The following is a 7,718-nucleotide window of genomic DNA, read 5'->3' on the forward strand; positions in this document are numbered from 1 at the left end:
TTTGTAGGTTTGCCATGGTCTAGTAACATGACTTCCAGGACAAGATTACCATACCACTCTGGAGCGGAACATGCTCTGTTTGACCTACAAGGTCCAGTAGTAACTTGATCCGAAGTTTCAGGATCATCATCATTAGTTTCCTCTCTAGTTGGTGTAGGCATCACCAGAATGAATTTCTCTGATGTGCTACTTTCCAATTCGAGAGAAGGTGCAATTACCTCATCAAGTTCTACTTTCCTCCCACTCACTTTTTCCGAGAGAAACTCCTTCTCTAGAAATGCTCCATTCTTGGCAACAAAAATCTTGCCTTCAGATCTGTTGTAGAAGGTGTACCCAATTGTTTCCTTAGGGTACCTTATGAAGATGCACTTCTCTGATTTGGGTTTGAGCTTATCAGGATGAAGGCTTTTGACATAAGTGTCGTCGCAACACCAAACTTGAAGAAACGACAGCTTAGGTTTCTTGCTAAACCATAGTTCATACGGTGTCATCTCAATGGATTTAGATGGTGCCCTATTTAACGTGAATGCGGCTCTCTCTAACGCATAACCCCAAAACAATAGTGGTAAATCGGTTAAGAGAGATCATAGAATGCACCACATCTAATAAAGTACAGTTACGACAATTAGACACACTGTTATGCTGTGGTGTTCCTGGTGGCGTGAGTTGTGAAACTATACCACATTGTTTTTAATGAAGGCCAAACTCGTAACTCAAATATTCACCTCCACGATTAGATCGTAGAAACTTTATTTTCTTGTCACGATGATTCTCCACTTTACTCTGAAATTGTTTGAACTTTTCAAATGTTTCAGACTTGTGTTTCATCAAGTAGATATACCCATACCTACTTAAATCATCTATGAAGGTGATAAAATAACGATACCCACCGCGAGCTTCAACACTCATCGGACCGCATACATCGGTATGTGTTATTTCCAATAAGTCATTACCTCGCTCCATTGTTCCAGAGAATAGAGTTTTAGTCATCTTGCCCATGAGGCATGGTTCGCAAGTATCAAATGATTCATAAAAAGTGATTCCAAAAGTCCATGCGCATGGAGTTTCTTCATGTTCTTTACACCAATATGACATAAACGGTAGTGCCACAAATATGTTGCACTATCATATCATTATCAACTTTGCATATTTTCGCATCAATGTTATGAATATGTTTATCACTACAATTGAGATTCAATAAACAATTTATATTGGTGTATGACCATTGAAGGTTTTATTCATGTAAACAGAACAACAATTATTCTCTGACTTAAATGAATAACTGTTTTGCAATAAACATGATCAAATCATATTCATGCTTAACACAAACACCAAATAACATTTATTTAGGTTCAACACTAATCCCGAAGGTATATCAACCTTGGAATCATTTCCAACACACATCGTCACCTCCCCCTTAACTAGTCTCTGTTTATTCTGCAACTCTTGTTTCGAGTTACTCATCTTAGCAACTGAACCAGTATCAAATACACAGGGGCTACTACAAATACTAGTAAGGTACACATAAATAACATGTATATCAAATATACCTTTGTTCACTTTGCCATCCTTCTTATCCGCCAAGTATTTGGGGCAGTTCAGCTTCTAGTGACCATTCCCTTTGGAGTAGAAGCACTCAGTTTCAGGCTTAGGTCCAGCTTTGGGCTTCTTCACGGGAGTGACAACTTGCTTGCCATTCTTCTTGAAGTTCTCTTTCTTTCCCTTGTCCTTTTTCTTGAAACTAGTGGTCTTGTTAACCATCAACACTTGATGCTCTTTCTTGATTTCTACCTTCGCCGATTTCAGCATCGCGAAGAGCTCGGGAATCGTTTTAGTCATCCCATGCATATTATAGTTCATCATGAAGTTCTAGTAGCTTGGTGATAGTGACTAGAGAACTCTGTCAATCACTATCTTATCTAGAAGATTAACTCCCACTTGATTCAAGTGATTGTAGTACCCAGACATTCTGAGCACATGCTCACTAGCTGTGCTATTCTCCTCCATCTTGTAGGCAAAGTACTTGTCAGAGGTCTCATACCTCTCGACCTAGGCATGGGTCTGAAATACCAATTTTAGCTCTTGGAACATCTCATATGCTCCATGGCATTCAAAACGTTTTTGAAGTTCCCGGATCTAAGTCGTAAAGCATGGCGCACTAAACTATTAAGTAGTCATCATGTCGAGCTTGCGAAACGTTCATAACGATTGCATATGCTCCTACAATAGGTGTGTCACCTAGCGGTGCATCAAGGACATAATTCTTCTGTGCAGCAATGAGGATAATCCTCAGTTCTTGGACTCAGTCCACATTATTGCTACCATCATCTTTCAACTTAGTTTTCTCTAGGAACATATAAAAATAGGGGAGCTATATCGCGAGCTATTAATCTACAACATAGATATGCAAAACTATTAAGACTAATTTCGTGATAAATTAAGTTCAATTAATCAAATTACTAATGAACTCCCACTCAAATAAACATCCCTCAAGTTATGTAAGTGATACATGATCTAAATCAACTAACCCATGTCCGATTATCACGTGAGATGGGGTAGTCATCAATGGTGAACATCTCTATGTTGATCATATCTACTATATGACTCATGTTCGACCTTTCGGTCTCTAGTGTTTCGAGACCATGTTTGTACATGCTAGGCTCGTCAAGTTTAACCCAAGTATTCTGCATGTTCAAAATTGTCTTACACCCATTGTATGTGAACGTAGAGTCTATCACACCCGATCATCACGTGGTGTCTCGGAACGATGGACTTTAGCAACGGTGCATACTCGGGGAGAACACTTTTATCATGAAATTAAGTGAAGGGATCATCTTATAATGCTACCGCCGTTCTAAGCAAAATAAGATGCATAAAGGATAAACATCACATGCAATCAAAATATGTGACATGATATGGCCATCATCATCTTGTGGTTTTGGTCTCCATCTCCAAAGCATTGTCATGATCTCCATCGTCACTGGCTTGACACCTTGATCTCCATCATAGCACCATTGCGTCGAGGTCATCACGCCAACTATTGCTTCTATAACTATCGCTAATGCATAGTGATAAAGTAAAGCAATTACATGGCGCCCTCCCCTTTGTTGTTGCAAGTTTTACGTGGCTGCTACGGGCTTCTAGGAAGAACCGTTCTTCAGTACGCAAAAAACCACAACGGTGATTCATCAAGTTTGCTATTTTAACCTTCTTCAAGGACTGGCCATAGTCAAATTCGATTCAGCTAAATTAGGAGAAACAGACACCCGTCAGCCACCTTTTATGCAAAACTAGTTGCATGTCAGTCGGTGGAACCGGTCTCATGTGTGTGGACATGTAAGGTTGGTTGATAACCCACAAGTATAGGGGATCGCAACAGTTTTCGATAATTAAGAGTGTCGAACCCAACGAGGTGCTAAAGGTAGAACAAATATTCCATCAAGTTCTATCAACCACCGATACAACTCTACGCACGCTTGACGTTCGCTTTACCTAGAACAAGTATGAAACTAGAAGTACTTTATAGGTGTTGTTGGATAGGTTTGCAAGATAATAAAGAGTATGTAAATAAAAAGTATGGGCTGTTTAGATAAAGAAACAATAAAGTAAATATAGCGAGTGTGGAAAAGTGGTGGTAGGAGTTGTGAAATTGCCCCTAAGCAATTGACTACTTTTCTAGACCGATAACAAGTATTATGTGGGAGAGGCCATTGCTAGCATGTCATCCCTGACTTGGAATTCTATGCACTTATGATTGGAACTATTAGCAAGCATCTGCAACTACTAATGTTCATTAAGGTAAAACCCAACCATAGCATTAAGATATATTGGTGCCCGTTCAATCCCGTATGCATCAATTTCTATGCTTGGTTGAAGCTTCTGTCACTCTTGCCCTCCAATACATAATCCTATCAACATACAACTAACCCTAGGGTGTGATCCACGCGCGCAATCATATGATGGGCACCAAAGGACAACAACATAATCACAAGCAAATTAAATCAATTATAGCAATTCATCAACCACCGGTAGGACAACGAAAATCTACTCAGACATCATAGGATGGCAACACATCATTGGATAATAATATGAAGCATAAATCACCATGTTCAAGTAGAGGGTACAGCGGGTTGCGGGAGAGTGTACTACTGTAGATAGAGGGGGGAAGGTGATGGAGATGTTGGTGAAGATCGCGGTGATGATGATGGCCCCCGGTGGCACTCCGGTGCCACCGGAAGCGAGGGGGAGAGAGCCCCCCTCCTTCTTCTTCTTCCTTGACCTCCTCCCTAGATGGGAGAAGGGTTTCCCCTCTGGTCCATGGCCTCCATGGCACGGGAGGGGCGAGAGCCCCTCCAAGATTGGATCCGTCTCTCTGTCTCTCTCTGTTTCTGCGTTCTCAGATTCTCCCCTTTCACCATTTCTTATATTCCCGGAGATCCGTAACTCCGATTGGGCTTAAATTTTAACACGATCTCTATCCAGAAATTAGCTTTATTGCGGAGAAAGAAGGGCTCCAACCGCCTTACGGGGTGGCCACGAGGGTCAAGGGCGCGCCTGACACCCTGGGGCGCGCCCCCTACCTCGTGCCCCCCTCGGGCACCGTCTCGCAATGATTCCACTTCCCAAAATTCATAAATATTCCAAAATAAATCTCCGTCAGTTTTTATTCCGTTTGGACTCCGTTTGGTATGGGTTTTCTGTGAAACAAAAAACATGCAACAAACAGAAACTGGCACTGGGCACTGGATCAATATGTTAGTCCCAAAAATAGTATAAAAATTTGCCAAAAAGTATATGAAAGTTGAATAATATTGGCATGGAACAATCAAAAATTATAGATACGACGGAGACGTATCAGCATCCCCAAGCTTAATTCCTGCTCGTCCTCGAGTAGGTAAATGATAAAAAAAGATAATTTTTGATGTGGAATGCTACCTAGCATAATCTTGATCATGTAATCTAATCGTGGCATGAATATTAAGATACGAGTAATTCAAAGCAATAGTCTATCATTTGACATAAAGACAATAATATTTCAAGCATACCGACCAAACAATTATGTCTTATTGAAATAACATAGCCAAAGAAAGCTCATCCCTACAAAATCATATAGTTGGGCTATGCTCCATCTTCACCACACAAAGCATTCACATCATGCACAACCCCGATGACAAGCCAAGCAATTGTTTCATACTTTTGACGTTCTCAAACCTTTTCAACTTTCACGCAATACATGAGCGTGAGCCATGGACATAGCACTATAGGTTGAATAGAATATGATGGTGGAGGAGACAAAAAGGAGAAGATAGTCTCACATCAACTAGGCGTATCAACGGGCTATGGAGATGCCCATTAATAGATATCAATGTGAGTGAGTAGGGATTGCCATGCAACGGATGCACTAGAGCTATAAGTATATGAAAGCTCAAACTGAAACTAAGTGGGTGTGCATCCAACTTGCTTGCTCATGAAGACCTAGGGCATTTGAGGAAGCCCATCGTTGGAATATACAAGACAAGTTCTATAATGAAAATTCCCACTAGTATATGGAAGTGATAACTCAAGAGACTCTTTATATGAAGAACATGGTGCTACTTTGAAGCACAAGTGTGGTAAAAGGATAGTAACATTGCCCCTTTTTCTCCCTTTTTTTGCGGGCTTCTTTGGCCCCCCTTTTTTTATTCAGGCTTCTTTGGCCTCTCCCTTTTTTTTGGGCAATACTCTAATAATGATGATCATCACACTTTTATTTACTTACAACTCAATATTACAACTGGATTTAGAACAAAGACATGACTCTATATGGATGCCTCCGGCGGTGTACCGGGATGTGCAATGATCTAGCATTGCAATGATATCAAAAAATGAACAACCATGAAAACATCATGCTAGCTATCTTACGATCATGCAAAGCAATATGACAATGAATGCTCAAGTCATGTATATGATGATGATGGAAGTTGCATGGAAATATATCTCGGAATGGCTATGGAAATGCCATGATAGGTAGGTATGGTGGCTGTTTTGAGGAAGGTATATGGTGGGTTTATGGTACCGGCGAAAGTTGCGCGGTACTAGAGAGGCTAGCAATGATGGAAGGGTGAGAGTGCGTATAATCCATGGACTCAACATTAGTCATAAATAACTCACATACTTATTGCAAAAATCTATTAGTCATCGAAACAAAGTACTACACGCATGCTCCTAGGGGGATAGATTGGTAGGAAAAGACCATCGCTCGTCCTCGACCGCCACTCATAAGGAAGACAATCAATAAACACCTCATGCTCCGACTTCGTTACATAACGTTTCACCATACATGCATGCTATGGGACTTGCAAACCTCAACACAAGTATTTCTCAATTTCACAATTACTTGACTAGCATGACTCTAATATCACCACCTTTATATCGCAAAACTATTGCAAGGAATCAAACATATCATATTCAGCGATCTACAAGTTTATGTAGGATTTTATGAATAACCATGTGAATGACCAGTTCCTGTCATCTCTCTAAATAGATATAAGTGAAGCAAGAGAGTTTTAATTCTTTCTACGAAAGCTATGCCCATGCTCTAACAAATATAAATGAAGCAAAAGAGCATTCTACAAATGGCGGTTGTCTATGTAAAGAGAAACAGGCAATCCAAACTTCAAATGATATAAGTGAAGCACATGAAGCATTCTATAAAGCCATACTCAAAAGATATAAGTGAAGTGCAATGAGCATTCTATAAATAAACCAAGGACTATCTCATACCAGAATGGTGCATAAAAAGAAAAAGAAAAACCTAAATGTAAAAGACGCTCCAAGACTTGCACATATCGCATGAACGAAACGAATCCGAAAACATACCGATATTTGTTGAAGAAAGAGGGGATGCCTCCCCAGCATCCCCAAGCTTAGACGCTTGAGTCTCTTTGAATATTTACTTGGGGTGCCTCGGGCATCCCCAATCTTGAGCTCTTGCCTCTCTTCCTTCTTCTCACATCAAGACCTTCTCAATCATCGAACACTTCATCCACACAAAACTTCAACAGAAAACTCGGTAAGATCCGTTAGTATAATAAAGCAGATCACCACTATAAGTACTGTTGCAAACCAATTCATATTTTGTTTTTGCATTGTGTCTACTGTAGTATAACTTTTTCATGGCTTAATCCACTGATATAAATTGATAGTTTCATCAAAACAAGCAAACTATGCATCAAAAACAGAATCTGTCTAAAACAGAACAGTCTGTAGCAATCTAAACATTCACCATACTTATGATACTTGAAAAATTCTGCCAAAATTAGGAAAAATAAACAATTTGTACAAAAAGACAGTGCAAAAAGAATCAGAACCATTTGACATTCCAGTAAAAAAAATTAAAATTCATGCACTACAGCCAAAGTTTCTGTCCTGCACCGCACAAACCAACAAGCATCGTAAACATCCTAAAGGCAAGCCTTGGCACATTATTTTTATAATACAATGGAATTGTACAAGGGGATAATTATTTTTATTGAAAAGTTTCTGTAATCAAGATTCACAAAGTTTCCGTGAGCATGAACAAAGTTCAAGGCTAGCTCCCACTTCAACAATGCTTGTCTTTCTCAGTTTTGCTTTCCTTTTTGAAAAAGTTTTGGGTTCCCCTCTTTATTTTTGTTGCTTTTAAACTATATATATGAAAGCACTCAACAGGAATAAATGACTCTCTAAAACTTCCTGGT

The sequence above is a fragment of the Triticum dicoccoides genome, chromosome 3A (assembly GCF_002162155.2).
Source record: "Triticum dicoccoides isolate Atlit2015 ecotype Zavitan chromosome 3A, WEW_v2.0, whole genome shotgun sequence".
Taxonomy (NCBI): domain Eukaryota; kingdom Viridiplantae; phylum Streptophyta; class Magnoliopsida; order Poales; family Poaceae; genus Triticum; species Triticum dicoccoides.